The following is a 23,247-nucleotide window of genomic DNA, read 5'->3' as shown; positions in this document are numbered from 1 at the left end:
CAAAATGAATGACAAGAGGTCTGTAAGCTATAAAGATATTTACATATATAATGTGGAACTAGGAAAAAAATCAAGGCCTGTGTTACACATTAAAGGACGAGACAAATCTAACACAAAACTAAAGTAATCGTCTAAACTGTGATATATAAGCACTTATAATTTTCTCTCTAATATTTCAAGCGAAGTTTCATCCAAATTAATTCAATAAACTAAGTCCAACATTTTGCCACTCTCTTGTAAAAATTCATTCTTATATAGTTCGTCCATGCCAAGGATAGTTTTTCAAAGATACTCCTAATTACACATAGGCGTGACTCTGCAAGAATTTGGTTATGATTCTCAGACCAGACCCAGAATGAAAATTCGACAATACAACTGATGAAAACAGCAATAATATATGTTATGTAAAACGTTTATCAAATAAAAAACTGAATAATTTACCTTACGTCGTCTTGAGTTCTATAAACATTCCGAAGAGCCTTTCTATACATTGACATTTATTTGCTAAAAAGTAGATTTATAGTTTTTTTACGTCAGTAAGTAACTACTTCTACAAAGCTGTGATTTGGTTCTTTGAAAAGTACATATTTTAACAAAACTGTGACTTGGCTCTCTGGCAAGTGCATATTTTTACAAAACTGTGATTTAAATATCTGATAAGTACATATTTATATAAAACTGGACTTGGCTATCTGATAAGTACGTATTTCTACAAACTGTGACTTGACTAGCTAATGAATAAATATTTCTATAAATGTATCTATATTTATCAGTAGATTATATAATAAGATCATTATTGCACGGAAAGAAAATGTTTAGGCATACCGAAATTCTAGTACAGAATATTATGTCTATCTTGATACCTGACTCAATACCACGAGACCAAACGTTATGGATATATGAAGCGATGTTTGATGTTTTGTGAATTTCCCGTAAAGCTACTAAATAACTGTATGCGCTAGCCGTTCTTAAATTTGAAGTGACAAACCAGAGAGTTTGGTTTGTTTCGAATTTCGCGCAAAGTTACACGAGGGCTATCTGTGCTAACTGCCCCTAATTTTGCATTGTAAGACTAGAGGGAAAGCAGCTAGCCATCACCACCCACCGCCAACTCTTGGGCAACTCTTTTACCAATGAATAGTGGAATTGACCGTCACATTATAACTTATCTACGGCGAAAAGGGCAAGCATATTTGGTGTAACAGGGAATCGAACCCGTGACCCTTGGATTACGAGTGGAGTGCCTTAACCACCTGGCCCAAACTAAACACTGCCAACTGATGGACTACTCTAATCGAATGGTGGGATATGGCAATCACTCATACAACGTACCCACAGCCTTTAAGTGCTGAGTGCGATGTTTTTCCCGCGATTAATGGAGCGTTAACCAAGGAGTCTCAAATCCACAGTTCGATACGCTAGCCAGTATATCGCGCTCCATTGACATTTAAAACATTGCTGTTGATATATATAATTACTTTGAATATTACACAAACAATACGAATGTGTTTTTCAGTTGTCTTCTTTGAGATGAGCTAGAGATAAATTGAAATGTTCACATTAGTGACATTACTAAGAAGTGATTTGTACTCAGTCTCTGTATAGTAATAAGTTTGTTTTGGAATTTCGCACAAAGCTACTCGAGGGATATCTGTGCTAGCCGTGCCTAATTTAGCAGTGTAAGACTAGAGGGAAGGCAACTAGTCATCACCACCCACCGCCAACTCTTGGGCTACTCTTCTAACAACGAAAAGTGGGATTGACCGTCACATTATAACGCCCCCACGGCTGGGAGGGCGAGCATGTTTGGCACGACGCGGTGCACGAACCCGCGATCCTCGGATTACGATTCGCGCGCCTTACGCGCTTGGCCATGCCGGGCCGTATAGTAATAATTCTCCAAAATATGAAACTGCAACACGATACTATTTTAAAAAAGTCAAATGATACTGTGTTCATATAGAATACACTATTGCATTTTAAATCCTGATTCCGATAAAGCGGCCCCCCTCAGTGACATGGCGGTTTGCTGCGGATTTAAACGCTAGAAAATAGTTTTTGATACGCGTAGTGGGCATAGCAGAAATAGTCAATTTGTACAATTGTGCTTAATTACAAATAAATAAATTCGAAAACCGACATAGAACACACGGGTTACATAATAAAATATCTTAAGTTCCAAAAGACAGGTCAGAATTGTTCTTCACAAGTGCGAAGAGTTCTGTATCACATCCAAATTAATCCTGTGCATGATTCGAATTGTTCCCAAATCTATTTTAATTTCAAAAAGATAGTTCATGATTATTCATCAGAAGTGTGATAAATTCTACATTCTACCCATAAATTATTCATCAGCATGACTTGAATTTTTCCCAAATTGCCAAACCATAAAATAGCAAAATGGGGGAAGTTTTATTGATGATAATAGAATGAAATGTGGTAAGTTTTGTGCTGTTCCACAATGAATTTTAAATTAAACTGGTCATTGATTAATTTATGCTCTGTAGGAGGTTTCTAGTTTATTGTGGTCTACCTGTGAAACTATAGACTTTTTTTGAAGACTCCATTATTTAAATTTTGTACATAGAATAGTAATGAAATAAATATATTAAACATTCTAACTAATATAAAATGATTCAGAGTATCTGAATACTTCATATCTTTAAGATTTATACGTAGATAATGATGCACTACAAACTGGTTCTGGTCATATGATTAATTTTTCTAAACATTAATAAACTGGTTCTAAAGTTACTATAGTATAGATAATGTAGTGTAGTGTAGACAATGATACACTTCAAAATGATTCTAGTCATATGGTTAATTTATTTTCTAATCATTAATAAACTGGTTCAAAAGTTATCATAGTACAGATAATGTAGTGTAGTGTAGATGATTCAAAATGATTCTAGTCATGTGATTAATTTATTTTCTAACCATAATAAACAAACTAAACAAAATAGACAAACTACATATTGAATAATATTGTGTTTTTTTCTCTATGTTTGTTACTCATGTATTAGAACGTGTGTGTGTGTGTTTTCTTTTAGCAAAGCCACATCTGGCTATCTGCCGGGCCCACCTAGAGGAATCGAACACCTGATTTTAGCTTTGTAAATCCGTAGACTTATCGCTGTATTAGCGGGGGACATGTATTAGTGAGCAAAATAAAGCTGTTGGTTAGCATGATAGTATTGTTTTCTGTGTTGCTCATGCATTGATGAGCGGCATAAATTGTTACCACCATGTAATTAAATAAAGAATAGAAAATCAAATTAGGGACTAATTTAGCAATGTAAGAGTAGAGGGGAGGCAGCTAGTCATCACCACCCACCGCCAACTCTTAGGCTACTTTTTTACCAACGAATAGTGGGATTGACCGTAACATTATAACGCCCCACGGCTTGGAGGGCGAGCTTTTTTGGTGCGACCGCGATTTGAATCAGCAACCCTCGGATTACGAGTCGAACGCTTTAACACGCTTGGCCATGCCGGTCCTCAACAATCATATTATCATTAACTTCTTATCAAAACAAGCAACCTAGATAGGTCAGAACTAAAAGTTCATTCAATAATTTATATAAATAATTTGGTATACGAGCTAAGTATGGATATACAATGTTGTAAAATTCAAATTTGTGTTACAAAAAGATATTAAGGTTGATTGTTAATATATACATATAGAAGGTGTATCAACATTATTCATCCTAAAATCGTACTCTGTGAGATATGTAAAGAAATGGGTGAATACAACTTTGCATGGTTGTAACTAAAGGTGTGAAGCAACAGTTATAGAATACTCAATTACGCCATAGAAGTTTCACTGATTTGAGTGAAGAAAAGATCGTAGTGATAGAATATCTTCCACTGAACTTGAAGTTTTCGTCTGTGTGGACGCTATTCTGTTCTTGATGGGACTAACCAGTTAGTTATCTAGTTACCAACAACTTGATATCGTCAGTCGAAATTATGTAAAGTTTCCATACCTTTACAATCATACGTTTGTTTAATGTTGTTGTATTTCTGGGCGAATAGTTTCGTTGTACCATGCATAACAAACTTTATTATTAAAAGTTCTACTTTTTTAGAGAAATACTTTAATAAGTTCAAGCTATGTCAGCTTTCATCTTCCTATTTTCAGATATCACAAGATAAGAAGAATCTTGTCAAAAACAAAACCTTTTGACTATCTTGATTCATATTTCGTTGTATTTGTATTTCTAAGTAATGCAACACTTGATAATACGTAATGCATGACATATGACTATATTGAACATAAAGGATTTATTAAGTCGTGCAGGTATTCGACATTAAAAAACGAGTTTATCGAATAAAGAAAAAAGTTCGTTATTCGACAATACGTTATTGTTTGTGTAATAATATAATTATGCATAAATAGTTTTTATGTGTATTTACTAACTAACTGTACTAAGGGTTGACTATATGACTTTATTGTTGATCCAATTGTTTCAAACCACTGTGAGACTCATATTTTATATTTTACTAAAATTCTCAGCTACTCAATCTGGAATATTATGAGTACGTACAAATGATAATACAAAAATACTGATAGAGTATTATATTTTCGAAAGTAATATGTATTTAAAAAAATACATTTTGTAATAAAGTTAGAAGAAAAGACCTTTATAGTCCAGCTATAGGTGGGAAAAAAGATGCAGCCAAAAAAGAATTGAGTGTACGACTTAAAAAAATAAAATCAAAATCACTGGCAAAACTGACAGCTATACTTATATCATTGATAAGAATTTAACAACAGATATTAATTAATTAGTTAGCTAGTTAATTAGTTAATTAGTTCTTTGTTCATCTGGGGGCATGAGGGTGGCTAAAACAAGATACGTCACCTCACTAACTAATTAATGAATATCTACTGCAAATTAGTTATTAGTGTTATAAGTGGAGCTGGCAGTTTGGCCACTCATTTTAATTTCATTCTTTTAAGTCACACCTTGAAGTCCACCGCTGAATAGCGGTAAATCTACCGATTTACAACTCTAAAATTAGCGGTTGGCTTCCCAGATAGTCTGATATGGGTCTGGCATAAGAAAAACATACACACACGCTCATTATGTTTAGGTCGCACTTTTATCACACGTAAAGTGTATTTAATTGGATATCATGACTTCTTGTCAATACACACCAAAACAACTACAGTAGTTAAGAAAGTGACACTCGATAGTAACCAACATTAGTCTCGGCAACAAATCCATACTTTACAAAATCAACCGGACTATTTAAAATATATGGTGGTAGTTTTTTTTCTTCTCTAAAACTGTTAATAAGTTACTTTATTGCAAAACCATGGTATGTAGATTAACAGTTTTTTGTCATCACTCGCCGTATCAAGCATCGTTATTTACCCTAATTGCTAAGTTAGTTTTATGTGCCACTAAATGATCTTCATTTAAGAGAATTTTAAAACACTTAACTAACTTATGCCTACATGTTGAAAATGAATAATGAATAATAACTGTCTACTTGTACGATTATTTTGAAAAGATGAGATGGAAACTGCTAACCTATTTTTTTGGCCTAATCAATACGTATGCATTTGCACGTCCTTTCGTCTTATAGTTTTGCTGCTATAAATCAGGAGTCTCTAACTAGAATTATAAAAGACTGAAAACAGTATACGTTCCTTTTAGGTGAAACTGAAGTAAAACTGAATCGTTAGCTCCATGTGATTTTTTTAAGTAGGCGTTCGCAAACATTGTGTCAAAATTGAGCGGTTTTTGTTGAATAACTTTGCAAGTATAGCTTATATTTATACAAGCTTTGATATTCAGTTGTGGGTTTTGTAGATTTATCAGTGTACTAAATTTGAAAGATATCCCTAAAGTTTAGTATGTTTTTCATCATATAAAATTTCTATAATTTAGGTGCAAAAAAAATAAAATTCAATCAAAATTCGAGATTTTATATCTCATCTATTTCTCAATGGATGACCTTGAAATGTGGTGTATGAAGTGAGGGTTCAGTAGATCACATCTTCTGGAAATTGATACTTCGAACTATTCCCAGTCAGAGATACAGAAATTGGAAAATCGCTGAACTGTTTCTCCTGCTAATAATACACAGTGTGTCTTGCAGCAGGTTGGTTTGGCCGCATGACACACTACCGAGTGTTTAGATATAACTTTAACTGACTTTTCGCCTTTGTGGTTTCTTAATGACTAGTACACAAAACTGTTTTATGTGAGAATATTCGTTAAATTATAAAACTGCTTGTGACCTTCTATTTGTCGAGTCTGCCATAACGTTCCTTTAACAATGTATAGAATATTATTATTTATTACTGAATTTCTCTAGTGCACATTGGCGTATAAATTACATCCTAATATTAAAAATAAATGACATTAAACTTTTGCTGTTTTTCTTTAAGCGAACACTCAAAATTTCACTTTACAGCTTCTTTTGAAGCGTTTCGCTAAAATATAAGCCGTAACTGTCAGAACAAAGCTTCAAATGGTTCGAATAATAAATTCTAATCGAATTTATAACGTGTATTTGTATAGCGTGCGTGTGACATATAAAGTAGCAAAATGTATTGAAATAATTTGAAATAATTCACTGTTACCTCGAATAACAAGAGTTATTATCCAAGATTTAGATAACAAAAGATAAGACGAAAAATTAAAATAAGTACAAGTTCTGTTCTTTATCCTTATTCATATGTGGTCATAGTTGTTCGATGAGAAAAGATTTAAAAAAATTCTATTAATATACTTGGTGGCTTCATAAGAAGAATTGTGGTTTCAGGTCAGGTATTATTTGATCTCTTTTTCTTTAATTTGTTAGGATTCCTTTCTATAGCTGCTTAAAGGCTTGACGTTCTACCCGTAATAAAATCAGACAAAGGGAAAGGTTTTGTAGTCTTAACCAAAAACAGTTACAGAGATAAAATAGAGTAACACCAAAACACATCCATCTATGCTACATTAAACAAAAACACAATGAAGAAGGTTGAAAAAAGAAAGTCAAAATAATACTTAAACATCTAAAATTACTAACGGAATTAAAACTCTCCCATAAATATAAATTAAAACCCTTTCATGGCCGTATACCTGAACTATATTTAGTCTCTAATGTTCATAAACATAATTTACTTTTAAGACCCATAGTGTCAACATATGTTTAAGTATCCTTTTAACTTTTCTAATCATTTTGGTTGTATTTTTGTTTAATATAATATAGGTAGAAGTATTTTGAAGATGCTTCTCTATTTTATGTTTATAACTGTTGTTGGCTAGGACTACAAAACCTTTCCCTTTGATTCTTTTATTATAAGAATGTCGAGCCTTTAAGCAACCACAAAAATATCCTAGAAATTAATAATGAGCAAATCAAATAACACCTGAAATGAAACCATCATTCTCCGTTCAAATACTTTCCAAAACCACCACGTACAGTAACAGAAACCATACCCTGGTTACATAATCAACTGTTTGATCCATGTCTAAAGTATAAACCATTATTTAAATAATACAAAAAACTCTTAAAAATACACAAAAATATACACTGGCTCCATTTTATTTTCTATAGATTTAATCACCTTTTCACCCATCCGAACCCACAGAAGAAGACATGGCTAACCCATTAACTTCACTTGATCAACACATTTATTACAGCGAACATTAGTGTTTAATTTCTTCCTGTACAACACGTACTTTAAGTTCTGATACACGTTGTACAAACAAAACAAAGAAGCTATAATAGGTAACAAGCAACAGTTATACACCCAACTAAAGGTCGCTCAGTAGAGTACATATCTGCGCCATGTAGGGTCAATCATATTCGACTCTCAACGGACAGGAATCACTTTTGGCAGGAGAATGAGGAAATAAATTCTGCACATGTCCATCAAGTTCCATCAAAATTTGATTATTTTTGACTTATTTACAGAGTGAAAATAGTGTGAAAAATCGGTTTTCATGCTCACAAGTAGAGGGGACTTTTTGGATATTCGAGCTGTTGCTCAAACTTTAACCCTTTAAAACCTAATCAGTTCTAAGTGGGCCATAATATAAATGCACACCAACATTCATCTAAATCCATTCAGCCGTATTCTATAAATCTTGCTGACACACTTACACACAGTGGAGAAAACATAACCTCGTCATCTTTGGTGGCGGAGATAACTATTTGTTAACTCCTTATTTTACAAACTGGGAGGTAACTATTTGTTAACTCCTTATTTTACAAACGTGTCACAAATAATGCTACTCCAGGGAAAACTTAACTGGAAAAATGTGCTACACTAAAAACGTAGTCTATCAAATCATTTGTGATACATCTGGAGACACGTATACAGGAGAAACCGGAAGACGTTTTCACACGCGCATTTAAAAACACATTGGTTTGTATGGCAACACAAAACTGCCCCAGAAGAACACTTCCTGTACAAACATGGAACCCCAATCACGAAAAATAGAAACCTATTTAAAGTTTCTATTTACAATAAATAAAATATTTTCATGCAAGAAAATATATAGAAGGTATATTTATTAATGATAAAATCCAAAAATGAACAGGCATTAAGATAGGTACTTGTAACAAAACCACCATTAAAATACATGCATTTTATACCAGCCAAAAACATTATTGCTTTATAATTATTACACTCCCACACACACATATATATACATATATATGTTACAGTTTTCTTTTCATTCTTACCAAATATAAAATCGAAAAGAAGATCTATGATATAGAGGCTTAATGCTTTCATTTAATTGGTCGTTACCTCTGTTATGGATTGTAGTTTCGCCTACTCAAAATTCATTAGCACAGCTTGAGCTGGTAAATCAAAGAAATACAGTTACGCCTCTTATAGTTGTAATATATATATAACAATGTATAGTGTATAGGAATCAATAAAAAACTAACAGTTAGGTCTCTTAAATTCTTGGACCAATGTATTATATGGTATAATAATTCAGACACAAGCTCTAACATTATTTAAACACTTAAAATCACTTTAGGTTACTTTATTGGAGATTGAACATAACTTAAAAACCCATTAATTATTAGTTTTTGTTTACTATTTGCATACTATGGCGTATTACAGTATCAACATTGTTTATAATATTGCTATTAAGCTTTGTATCCTTCAAATTTTAAAATTTTGTTTCTTAGCAGCTTTTATTTTTCATTCATTTGTTTTGTGATTAATCGTGAAACATTTTGTAACTCTCTTTATTTTTATATTTCATATTAGAAATATATCTCACATGTTAGTATAGCTGTATCTGTATAAATATAATATTACTGTCCGTTGTATATCCGTGCAACTACTCCGCAGGGTATGAATGGATCTTCAACAAAATTGGTATGAAAGCTCAACAGGTTCATGTGGAATTTCGTATAACTTTTCAGTTTTGCATTTTACGGATTTTATGGGTGTTTTTGCTGTTTTTAGCAGTACCTCACCCCCTCTGGATGGATTATAATCAAATTTGGCATGAATGTTCATTAGATTTATGGAGAGATACTTATAACGTTTCAATTTTGTATTTTGTTTTGCTGTTTTCATGGGCGTTTTTGTATTTTCGTGTTTTTACCACTAATTCGCTCCCTGTTGATCACCAAATTTGACACGAAGGTTTGTTGAATCCATGCAAAGATACATGCAGAGTTGCTGTTTCGCATTTCATGTTTTGCAGTTTTTATGGGCAAGTTTTACAATAACATATAAACGAAGCAACTTTTCATGTCTTAAAATAACCTTTAATTATTTATAAATTTACATAACTTCCGTCCATAGAACGGGTACTCCAGCCAGTAATTAATATCATAACTGTACTATATATCTGAACAATAGTGAAAAAATAATATTTTTTACATTGTTAGAGGCACGCTATTGTAGAATCGAGAAAAAGAACATTACAAGCAGTTTAATCATTTAAGGAATATCGTAATATCAAAGTTTTATGTACTAAACCTGAAGAAGCCGGAATTGTTAAATGTCGGTTAAATTGAATTATAAGTGTATATATTAGAAACTTAATTTGATCCAAGTGTTGTCTAAGTAAATTGTTTTAAAAAATTTACATATGATGACATCAGGTTGCAAAATAAATAAAAGAGATTTGTAATATGTATAAGTGGTATTTTTTAGTTTAGAATAAAATGTATTAGATGTCGCTAGAATAGTGAGTGTGTGCTTTTCTTATAACAAAGCCACCTCAAGTCTATCTGCTAAGCCTACCGAAGAGAATCGAACCCCTGATTTTAGCGTTGTAAATGAGAAGACTTACCGCTGTACTAGCAGGAGCTAGAAGAGTGAAGGAATTGTTATTTGAGACAGCAGAAACTATTTTCTCTGGATTATTCAGCCTGTTAAAAAAGCATATACTCTTATCCGAATATAAACATCTTCATAGTTGTGCAAAGCCATTGGTAAATAAATCATTAAACAACACTTTTGAAAGTGTCTTTAGACATTTTGATAGAAGTTTTATTTTCATTGTTATCGTATTTTCGAAATTTTAAGTGTTAAAAAATAGCAGGAGAGTGTGTGTGTGTATATTTTTTATAGCACAGCCACATCAGGCCATCTGCTGTGTCCACCGAGAGCTATCGAACCCCTGATTTTAGCACTGTAAATTCGAGGTTTTTCGACTGTCCCAGCGGGGAACTTCGCAGGAGAAAAGCTTAATATGACTTTCATTATAACTAATATCACTGATATTGTAATGCCAACAATACTTCAGGTTTATTTGGAGTTTTTCGGACTAAATGAAGAAATGTAACAGTTCTTAAGCCTAAACAACTGCAACAAAATAAGTATTTTTAAAGTAAGGGAATCGAACACTAAGATGCGAAAAGTTGTTTATACTATTTGGATGAGACCCTTATAAAAACTAAATATAAGTAGATGATATACATTTCTCAATCTGCTTAATTAAAGTTGATTTAATTCTGTATTTTTTAAAATCAAATGCTCTTTTATTTTGTTTTGCGATCAAGTTTCAAATTGTTTTTCTAGATTTTCCCTTTTGAAAGTAAGTTTTTTTTCTAAATAAAGAGGTTCAATATGTTATATTAAAATGATTGTGGAACGTCGCCAGTAGTGGGAGTGACCGTAACATTATAATGCCCTCACGGCTGAAAGGGCAAGCAGATTTAGTATGGCGGGAATTCGAACGCGTGGCCCTCGAATTACGAGTCGAGTGCCTTAATCAAATGGCCATGCTAGCCCCACAACGCTTTTCTCTTGAAAGCTTAATAAGACTTTTTGTTTGAAACTATTCTGACAATTAGTGAAAAAAATTTGGAATTTAGAAAAAAATACAAAATAAAATATGCTTTATTAAAGTAAATATACAATCTGGATATAAAGAAAATCTTATATTTAAAATTGTAATATCTTTAAAATATTTATCATGCACATTAATAAACCAAAAAAGAAAATTACATCTTGATAGACTATTATAAATGAATTTGCCTAAAAATCGTTCAGTTTATTTCATGCCAAATGGATGCCAAAAATTTATAAACCTACTGAAACTTAAATTCTTGAACTTGGAAAAATTAATTATAATAAAAAATAACTTTATTTTGGAACAGAAAAATCACATTATAACGCCCCCACGGCTGAAAGGGCGAGCGTGTTTATGTGACGGGGAGTCGAACCCGCGACCCTCGGATTAATACTCGATTGCTTTATTCACCTGGCAATGCCGGAATACATTTCTTAAACATCTTCTGTAATAATCTTTACACATTTACTTTCTCCCTACTTACCACCCAGTGGCTCAAAAGTACGTCAGCAGCTTTCGTACGAGCTTTCTCTGTGTTGGTATTTGGGTAATTATATGGAATACCCTGGAGGGTCAGGTGCACTAGACCTCTACCTCCATCCCGTACTTTGATGGCGTCTATACTTAGGATGTGGTATTTGGTATAACTTTGGGCCAGAGCATGACACTGTACTCAGACCCATTTCAGGGCAGTGTCCATGTATGATCGTGAAAAATTGTTTTGTTTTTTTCTTTTTCTTCCTTTTTATTTTCTTTTTTGTTTTATTTTTTATTTTATTTTTCCTTTTCTTTCTTTCGTTCTTTTTTTTCCTTTCTTTTTCCATATATAGGAAATACTACTAATAATGATAAGAATAATAATGATAAAATAAAACTAGTTTTAAGTATCTAATGTATGGTGACCAGCTTGTTTGATATTTCTTAAATATATATTAAAAGGAGAGAGGTATTTAGGACTACTTTTATCGTGCACATAGTATCTGTCGAGATCACTCATTAAGTCATTTTTATGCCAATTCTTATTTTAAAATACTTTAGTGAATTATGCATAATTCTTGAATAATTCACGTCAGTAGCCTTATAATGCTGAAATTAGTTTCAATACCCGCGTTGGATATAGCTCAGATAATATATCGTATAGTTTTATGCTTAACAGTGAACAGACTACGCCTTTCATTTTTGCAAATGAGCTCGTGAAACTTATAAGCTCATCGTTTTCAATTACACAGTTGTTGTTTTTTCGCGTATTAGTAAATCTTAGGAACATCAATATTTAAACGTGCCTGTGTCACGACAATGTTTCCGTTACACAATTTAAACATAAAACCGTGATAAATCACTGTAAAACTGCCAGGTAAAACTTTCGAATTTTTCCAAGTCACTCAAGCCAGCTTTCTTCTTCTGTGATGCGTGTAATTGGAATTTATGGTTCAACCAAAAACGTAGTTAAACGCACCATTAATATACCAACACAAAGAAACGGTTTTAAATAGCAATAGAATTTTTTTTATCATTTGTTATTATTCAAATATGGAAAAAATATTTTATAGTTATATATCTATTTCATGAAGTACTTTATTTGACTCAAACATAACTCAAACTTTAATCCTTTTTAGGTACGTTTCGATGGTGTTTTCGTGAGCTCTACTGGATTTTATTTTACTGGGTAATACAAGTAAAATTAGAATCAAAGAAATAATTTTCTGCCACAGGAAATATGAAGGTAAAATCCAGTAATCGCACGAGATTCTTCTATGTTTTGTACTAGCAATGATTCAAAGTAATGATGAAATACAAAATAATATACATCACAAATTAACTAATAAATTCGAAGGGTGATAAATTACTTTAAGATCTTCATTCTACTGCTAGAAGGGTATTTATTTTTCATTGATTAGAAGCGTCTTTGTTTGGGTTAACAGTAAAGAAGTAAAACAAAACAAAAGAAACTAATAAACTTCGCAAGCTTGTTAGGATAGAAAAATAATACCAAGATGGCATTTATATACCGTAAATTGATTGCTTTATTGTAAACACAACACTTAACCTGGTGAGTATAGATAGTGTCTCATGGACAACAGTAAGAATCAGCGCAATGAAACTTGAAAACTGACTAACAAGTGAACGTACCGTACATTCTTGTCTAGTATCGAATGATAGATGGCGCTCAAGTGTAATAAAAAGTCAACTTGAGAATTGTCTCTCAGGTGAAAGATTTAATTTCACGCTTCCATTTACTAAGTGCAAAGAGACAAAGATATATTTTGAAAAAGAGATAAGCAGGTAGATATTGGATCTATACTCGCTTTTTTATATCGATAGTTATATTTTTTAGAAATTAGTTTGCAACTGTACTGTTCACAGTCCTTGAAATGTTTGATTACGGGATATCTTCCGAATTTTGTTACAAGACTACCATGAACATTTCGACAATTTTAATGTTAATGTTTTGATTTTTAACTGCTTTTTTATTGTAACGAATGTTCAGTGAAAGATTGATTTTGGTTAAATACACATTAATAAATTACTGTAGTTTTTCTTCCTTGTAATATTTCTTTACATCATTTTGATCCTTCCTTATATTTGAGGTGTTTATATTTAAAAAAAAGTATATAATGAGGTGCAATGGAACTTTTGTTGAATATTCAACAAACTACGAGGCCCAGCAGCGTCAGGTGGTTAGGGCGCGCGACTCATAATCTGAAAGTCGCAGCTTCGAATCCCCGTTACACCAATCATGCTCACCCTTTCAACCATGCTTTGATAATGTGATGATTAATCCAACTATTCGTTAGTAAAAGAGTAGCTCAAGAGTTGGATGTGGATGGTGATGGCTAGCTGCCTTTCCTCTAGTCTTACACTGCTAAATTAGAAATGGCTAGCGCAGATAGCCCTCGTGTAGCTCTGCATTAAATCAAACTATGACTTATTAAAATTAATTATGTGTTTATCTGTTTTACCAGTTTTATCGAAGTTTCCTTTATAACCTAAACGGGTAGTTTAAACAGATTAAAGGATCAGATCAGACTCCAATATTTAGATATATGCGCCCCTAAGTTATATCTGCTCGTCAGAGGGAAGGCAATAAAGTACTAGCACCCATCGCCTGTCTCTTTTATAACAAGCTCATACTACGTACTCTCGACCCTGGAAGTGTGTGTCGGGAATTTGCTAGAAGTACTATACTATTCAAACAAGATTATGGATTAAAATGTTGATTTAGAATGTTTTGATGAAGCGATGTTTTCCATATATCTCAGTTGTCTTCCTTTTTTGTTATTTTTAGGTTATTAAAATGCTGTTCATCGTGGTAGCTGTGTTTACCTTATGTTGGTTACCATTTCAAACATACAACATTTTACAAGAAATCTACCCTACAATCAACAAGTAAGTATTTTCCCATGGAAAATGGAGCCTTTAATGAAACCTAGGAAGTTTTTTTTCATTTGAATCATAGTATTCTTTATAATATCTGAAATAATGAAATACTACTGAATGTTGGCAAATTCTCGCGCGTTAATGAAATACTTACACGAACTTAAAAAATACCAGTTATACAAAAGGTTGAGTACTTTATATTACAATGATTCTAGCAATATAAACCAGCAAGTCACGTGACAAATACAGCCGATAAAAATGTGATGGTAAAGAGAACTGTACAACAACTACGTATTGGTAACATTAGGTTTTACATGGGTAGGGTGATGCTACAAAAATTGATCGTTTAAGAGGAGGGTATGTAACATCCCTTTCCGACACAAAATATTCATACACTTATATGATAAAGATAAAGATCGATGATTTAAAATTTCTAAGAAGATGATACTGTTTTTAGTTAATGCTATTAGAAAATAAAGAATACGGATCACTTTGAAGAAACAGAACTATCCAGAAATAGACCTGTAACAAGTCGTAGCCCAGCCGTGGTAAACAAAGTGTGGCGTCTGGTAACAGATGAAACTCCGCGAACACAAAATTTAGTAACAAAAGCTGTTTGTGTGCCAAAGACAACAGTACGAACTATAACTAAGAAGGATTTCTGACTGGAAACGAAACCAACAATATATGGGTTAATCATGTTAAGTCTTTCATTCATACCTCCCTTTCAACGACTTAATACCTGAAACGTATGAAGGATAAAACAGGTATTCATATTATTCTCTAAGAAGACTGAAGACGTAGAGGTCAAGTTTCGGACGCAGTATTTATGTATTTATGAATGGTAAAACCACTCGCACACTAGGTGATTTGTGGAAATCAGACAGTGACACCCTTAAGAAAGCCTTATACAATTACACTTTAGACGTTTCTCAATGTACATTGGAAACTATGAAGTCTCCAAAGAAGAATATAGCAGTCTAAGCTCATGTGTGTACCTTGTGTGTACTCGCAAATGAATAATAAAATAAAAAACTGCAAAAACAAACCACATAGCCTATTATATACCTAAGAAGTATTCAATTACTGATGTTTAAATGTGTTTTTAAATATCAATTATAATTACTTCTGGTTAATAGTAATACTTAATATAAAAAATCATAAGCGAGCAATATATCAAAATTTAAAAACAGTGATAAAGGTGTAAATATATTAAACATCACACACAAGAACAACAGGGTTGCTGCAAAAAGTGCAACTCCAGAAATAAGTTTGTTTGTTTTAAAATTTCGCGCAAAGCTACACGAGGGATATCTGTTCTAGCCGTCCGTAATTTAGCAGTGAAAGACTAGAGGGATGGCAGCTAATCATTACCACCCACCGCCAACTCCTGGGCCAGTCTTTTACTAAAGAATAGTGAGATTGACCGTCACATGATAACGCCACCACGGCTCTAGAAATAAGTACCTGGAGTGATAGCATCCAAGAAGTATTAGGGATATTCTGTTTTACCAGTATATATCGCCATACACTGTTTCAAGCCAGCTGTGGGCATAGCAGTAAATATCCACATTACATTTTTTGTTTTGTCCTGATATTATAGCAGACGTACTTAAATTAAACACTATACAAACTTAATCTATCACAACATCCAATACATAATTATCTAGTTTTTAAAAATTGTAATATAGTTCAAAATATACTCTTCAAAAAAAGAAACGCAAAAGGCAAAATATGAGACAAATTGTTAACAAGTTTATTCCGGGTACTTCTGTATGACACGTGTGAAACTTTGCACATTCACTGCTGAACATCCAAAGTCTGCAAAGGCGAAGTCCACGCTCACTAGGTGAAGTTTAACGTCACTCAACGTCAATAACGAGTATGCCCCCCGTGAGCATCAATAACTGCTTGGCATCTCCTGCCCATGGAAGCGACGAGATGACGAATCACATCCTGTGGAATGGCTAGTTCACTCAGCCTGCAAAGCTGCTGCAAGCTGAGGTATAGCCTGCGGTTGAGATTGTCGCCGTCGCAGACGTCGGTCCAACTCGTCCCAAAGATGTTCGATGGGGTTTAAATCTGGTGATCTGGAAGGCCAAGGAAGAACGTTGATGTTGTGGTGTCTCAAGAAGACAGTGGTGAGAACGGGCGTTGTCGTGTTGGAAAACGTCGTTGACGTTCACCATGATGGGTTGCACATGAGGCCTAAGAATCTCGTCGACGTATCGTTGAGCCGTAAGATTCCCTCGAATGTGCAAAAGGTCTGTTCTGGCATTGTAGGCGATGGCAGCCCACATCATGATGCTGCCACCACCAAATCTGTCAACATCCTGCACACAGTTTACTGCAAAACGTTCACCTTGGCGACGGTAAACACGGGTCCTTCCATCCTGCCTACGAAGCATAAAACGTGATTCATCGCTAAACCACACATGCCTCCATCGTCGATGAGGCCATACCCGATGTGCCCAAGTCCACTGCAGCCGTGCTTGACGATGTTGCTGGGTGAGGATGACGCCTCTGACTGGACATCGAGGTCGGATTCCTGCATCTCGTAGACGGTTGCGTACGGTCTGATCGGAAATCCTACGCAGCCCTGGTATGGTTGAGGCAGTAGACGTCGCAGTGGTGGTCCTATCCCGAAAGTGACGTAACCGGATGTTGCGATCTTGTGCGGGCTTGGTCACACGAGGTCTGCCAGATCGTGGTCGGTCACGTGTTGATCCATGTTGTTGGTGACGATTCCATAGCCTTGTGATGGTGCTTGGGTGGACATTCACAGCTCTGGCAACATCTGATCGAGATTCGCCTGCTTCCAAGCGACCAATGGCGTTGTTGCGTTGTGCTTTAGTCAGTCATGGCGTAACTGTATTGCGTGTTGGTGGCTTAACACTGAGCTATGGAAACCGAGAATCCGTCACTTTATTTTACTATATTTGTTTTTTTCAGTTTAATATATATTTGGAAACGCATGTAGTTTATATTATTAAATGTGTATTGCTAAATCTTGCTAAAGTTTCTAATTTTGTAGAAGATTCTTGAGTGTAAGAATCAATACTTTTTGTTTCACAAAAGAAACAGCGTATCTTCGAATATTGTTGTCAACTGCATTTTCGATAACCTCACCATAAAAGTTTATAAATCGATGCGCAAGAGATAATTATTATTTTGTTGGTTTGCTACAGGTAATATACTATAAATCTCCGAAGCTATAACTGTGATAAGTGTTTATTTATCGGAAAACTACAAATATTTGAGCAGTAACTTTTATAGATTTCGAGCATAGCAAACCATTTAACTACAGTGAATTAACTTCGGTTGTTAGTATTTCTGGGAAGACATCGCATATTTTCAGCGGCAAAAAAGCCATACGTTACGAAGCTAGTTAGCTTTCCGTCAAGTGAAGTGTGCCTGTATACCAACTTAGAATTAATTCGCTCTTCGAGAATCGTCGATGAAGTATTCAGTTCCAGACCAGATAGAAGACTCAGTATTGTTTGTAAGTTTGCAAAATTTTTCCATATAAATCATTATTTGTCATAACTGTTATTATAAATTGTATTATTGTTTGTATATTGAAATATAATAGTGTAAATAAATAAAACTGTATATTAATCTAGTTGGCAAATACCATAAATTTGATACAAATTGACATATAATTAATTTCTAAGTTTAAATTACAAGTTAACTTGGTTTCGGGCTATTTGAAATTGTAATAGATAGCACAGGTAAATATCATCACAGAATTATATGTGTTTCACAATTGATGTATCATGAATACAGAAAAAATGAATGAAGTTACATAATTTTAGAGAACGAAGGTCTTCAGATTTGACAATCAGATCAATATATTTACAATATTTAAAATAATTAAAGGATACTAAGATTTTTTATCTTAGATATGAAAAACACAATTAAACTGTCACCAAATAATGTTAATAATCCTCACCAAGTTAAGTTTAATGCAAAACAAGTGTCAGGTGTCCTGTCATGTAACCACCATCAATATTTTGTTTGCATAGAAAAGCGAAGAAACACCTCAGGAAAACTACTATTTGCAAATATGAGCTGAGGCACTCAGCGGGCTTCAATTCATAGGACAAAATAGACTATAAATCAGCAAGAAAATGGGAAGATAGAAATTCCATAAGGGACAAACGGTGTCGTGGTTCCTCTGTTTCTATCTCATGTTCTGTAAGATAAGTGAATAATATATAAATTTGTCAAACAACATCATAGTGAATGTCTTGCTCACAGGTGAATCTTACTTTGTATTGTAGCCGGATATGAATCATGTTCATAATTGGAGAACAGTGCCCAGAGCCTTATGTTACCCAACTATCACGGGGAGGGACACACAAATGGTAACATACTAGTTTGGGCAGGAATCAATACTGATGGACGCACTGATTTGTATTTACTATGGCATGACTTAAAGAAGTTACAAACAGAGAGATGTAGAGCAATTACATTTATTTTATGCAGATGCAGTTGGTAACAGTAACCTTGAAATCATCTCCTGCTGTTCACTATTATCTGGAAGAAGATGACATGAGCGAATGAGCTGGTTAGCTTGCTCAACGGACTTAAATCTGATAAAATATGAATTAAATGCATTAGGAAGACAACTGAAGTCACGAGTCACCTACAACTAGTTTTGATGAACCGGAAACAACTGTTTGAGCCATCCTAATCCCAGGTACTTTTCATTCACTTGCTACATCATTGTAATACTTGCATTAGTATCCGAGGTGGTCATGCGTCTCGTTAACAAACATTTTTAGATCAGTTACTGAGCTATAAATTATGTGGTACCACGTGATCATGTGTGGAAAAGAACTCTAATGTTGCTTCCTAGTGGCAGACCTCTAGAAAACTGTTTCGATACCCGTGGTGAGCACAGCGCAGATAGCCCTTGGTGCATACAAACAAAGAGACTTCATGATTGATCACTTAGCATCTGTTTTGTAAATAAATAAAGTCAAAGGCATCATTGACATTACTGAAATAATTAGTTATGAAATGTCATAGCGAGAATATAGAAAACTATTTTTATCGGCTGATTACTTGGAACAAATTATTTTTTGTTTCTTATAATTTTTATTTTATTTCTATGATTGAGCATAATATTCTCTGATTATAGATGTTGCCCAATCATATTTATCTTGTAATTTTAGCAAACTAATATTAAGTTAATTGCTAATTAAAACTGTCGCACAAAACAAAAACTAATTTAGGTAGTAGTGTTATTTGAACATTAACTCATTTCGTTAAGGTTGAGAATTCATAGAAAAGCAAAAAGACTAATGAAAATGTTGATATATTGAAAGATTTTTTTATAGTTATAGGTGAAATTTCTCAAGAGAACCAATTGTCAATAGATAAAGTGTAATTGAAGTAATTTAAAAAAACAACAAAATAACGATTGAAATTTAGTTTTAGATGATGAATAATCAAATGAAAAACTTGGTAGCGCTCTGTCTTTATCAGATATAACGTATCATTCTGTTGTGTTAAATCTGTAATTAGTTAACTATATTGTGTCTGTGTAATTATAAAGGAAAATACACATCATTAAGTTATGTTTTGTATACATCATACATAAGTTAAAGTTGGTATAAAAAGGGTTAAGTATTCTGGTAATTTATCGGTGACAGAGATTGTACTACAATTGTAGTTGTTTCACGGATAAACTAATATTCTAGAAACTCGAAGGTAAACTTATGTTTTGTGTATTAACCGCAGTGCCATATAATTTGTAGTTGTTAGATATTTGGTTAATATTAATTTGAAGAATGAGAAGGTAGGAATGTGATACTGAGATGTTTAGTTTAGGATCATTGTTTTCGTAAAGAGAAATATTTCCTGTATTGAACCATTTGTATTAACTTTTGCAAATCCATGTTAATATGGATACTTTCTTTATACCACTGAGTCTCACTCTGAAGAATATTAATGTAACTAAAGCTGAATAATAAACAAAGGTACTTATATACACGTGAACATTCTGAGCAACATTGATTTCTTACACGTGTATACTTCAACTGATACCTGTCCTGACACGGCATTTGACTTTAAAGATCTCGTTATTATTCTAAAGATAAACGAGCTTTATTTAAATTGTAGTTTGCTGAAATACCCATGGAAATATGGCATTTATGGTCGTATTTGTTTGATAATTGCAATAAAATATAAACGAGATATTACAAGAAGGGTACGTTTTTATGTCCAGACGTTGTCCACGTCTATCTATCTCGATGTTTGATATATGTATGTATATTTTAAAAATTTAGATACTGTTGTCATTTCTAGAACAAAGTTTTTGCAATGTAGTTAGTTATTTTGGGAAGTTGTTTCGGTGATAATGCATGTGGTATTTGGTGGGTAATGTATTCCTATTTATTTATTAATACAATCATTTATAAGGCTGATTAATAGGCCATGTAAGACCAACCTAAAATGATTGAGATGGTCTTAATTTGCCTGTCTTATATACTCTTCAAAACAAGAAACGCAAAAGGGATATTTTTCTTATTTTAAAGAGAAATATATGTAATAACGTTACAAGCTCAGAGTATGTGATGTTACACGTGTTAAGGCACTGATTGTCAGACCAAAATGACAATAAAAGTTGTGCACTTTGAAAACGGAGGAAAATATCGGATTTTTTGCCAAAACGCATGCGTGTCCAATACATTTGTTTGAGAATACTGCATGTTCTGCAAGTGCAACATGTCCAAAATCCCTATAAACACAATAACAAATTACACCTGTCATGAATTTTTTAAAGTAATCCACGTCAGTCATTTTTAAACAGTCTTTATCTGTTATCTGTTATCAAACAGTTTGTTCAATATTGATAGATGAATAAAAACTGAATATAAAAGTTATTAAAAATTATCCTTCTCTTAGCAATTTCAATATCTATAGTAATTTGTGTAACTCACTGTAGCTGATTCTGAAAGGTAAAACTAATGTACAAATAATAAAGTTGTTACGAAATTACACACACATGTATCTGTTTGTGTGACAAGTATTTGAATATTATTCCATGTATTATCTTGCAAGTTTTTAAAAGTGGCATTGACCAAAAATATCACCACTACATCTCTGTCAAATATAAAAGGATTCGTGGTTTCATCTGTTATTCGTAGTACTATTCATCCTGGTATCGTAGAAACACTGGAACACATAATAATATTTATTCTGACATCTTAAGAACAATGAAATTCGTGGCCAGATTTATCCCGGTATCCTGGGAACACTAAAACTTTTAAGAACATTTGTCTTAACATCCTGAGAACACTGAAATTTGTGACAACATTTAATTTGGTATTCCAAGAGCAATGGAACTTGTGATAACATTTTCTATGCTATCTTGGATACACTAAAATTCATAACAACGTTTACTGTGATACTTAAGGAGAACTGGAATTCGTGACAAAATTTATTCTGCTGTCTTACGAATACTGAGGCAACAAAATTTATTCTAGTATACTAGGAACACTCGAATTTGCGAAAACATTTAAGATAGTACAGGAATACTGGAATTCATGACAACAATTAGTCCGGTATATTAGGAACACTGAAATCCAGACAACATTTATTCTGGTGTCCAAGGAACTACTGGGATTACTGTGCAACATTTATTCTGATATCTTAGAAACATGTTATTTAGCTGCATTCAGTATTGACTTAGCACCTTTTTATGACCAATCCACAATTTTCAATAAATCGTAAGTCCTGCTTGACAAGCTAGTTAGGGTAAAAAGCATGACAGTTTATTTGATTAAGACATAAAGAATATCTTTCGATGCTTTGAGCTATCTGAAGTGAGTCCACCACGAATATCTAAACCAGTTTTTAGTATTATAATCTTTCAGATTTACCACCGAGCCACTGGGGGGAGACCTTTATGCCATAGTATGATATACAGTTATTAGTTCACTTACATTATACTAGCTGGATGGAAGATATGTAAATTCACGATGAATGAAAGGTTATCTTTGAACATGAAAACCGGTTTCCTTAATACATATATATTTTTGTAAACCGCAAAACACCCATAAAAGCAGCAAAACACAAAATGTAAAACCGTAATTTGAATGTATCTCCTCATAAACCCAATAAATCTTCATGTCAAATTTAATAAAGATTCATCAACAGGGGCGAAGTAGTAGTATAAAAAAGCCCGCAAAACATTCATAAAAACCGCAAAATGCAAAATTGAAAATTTATGTGTATTTCCCCATTGGCCTAATGAACCTCTATACCAATTTTGGTAAAGATCCATCCACACCCCACGAAGTATTTACATGGACAAACAAAAACAGAACAATTATGTTTGTATAGATGGCGCCAGTGCATTAGATCTGCGTATGATGTTTTCAAGACGTTTATCTGCACCTTGAGAATGCAGAAAAATAAAGTCATCCGTGACAGAAAACAGAGACAAAACGGGAAATTCATGATCCGTACTGCAAATCTACATATATACAGGATAAAAATTTAGCGAAGTTGGGAGTTGCACGTCGTTTAATAAAAAGGTTTTTCCAGTATCATTCAAGCAAGAGTTCCATAATAG

At 33.4% G+C, this 23,247-nt stretch overlaps 1 pseudogene across 1 annotated transcript in view; it reads left to right on the top strand.

Annotated features, from left to right (window-relative positions):
- The window catches only part of LOC143245583 (RYamide receptor-like), a 48,254-nt pseudogene that overhangs the window by 7,894 nt on the left and 17,113 nt on the right, over positions 1–23,247 (top strand). Inside the window, exon 2 of the transcript XR_013025643.1 lies at positions 14,569–14,669. The product of XR_013025643.1 is annotated as an RYamide receptor-like (transcript). The remainder of the gene's footprint in view (positions 1–14,568; positions 14,670–23,247) is intronic.

This window comes from Tachypleus tridentatus, chromosome 2 (assembly GCF_004210375.1).
Source record: "Tachypleus tridentatus isolate NWPU-2018 chromosome 2, ASM421037v1, whole genome shotgun sequence".
In the NCBI taxonomy this organism is placed as follows: domain Eukaryota; kingdom Metazoa; phylum Arthropoda; class Merostomata; order Xiphosura; family Limulidae; genus Tachypleus; species Tachypleus tridentatus.
This window is presented reverse-complemented; position numbering and strand designations above follow the sequence as displayed.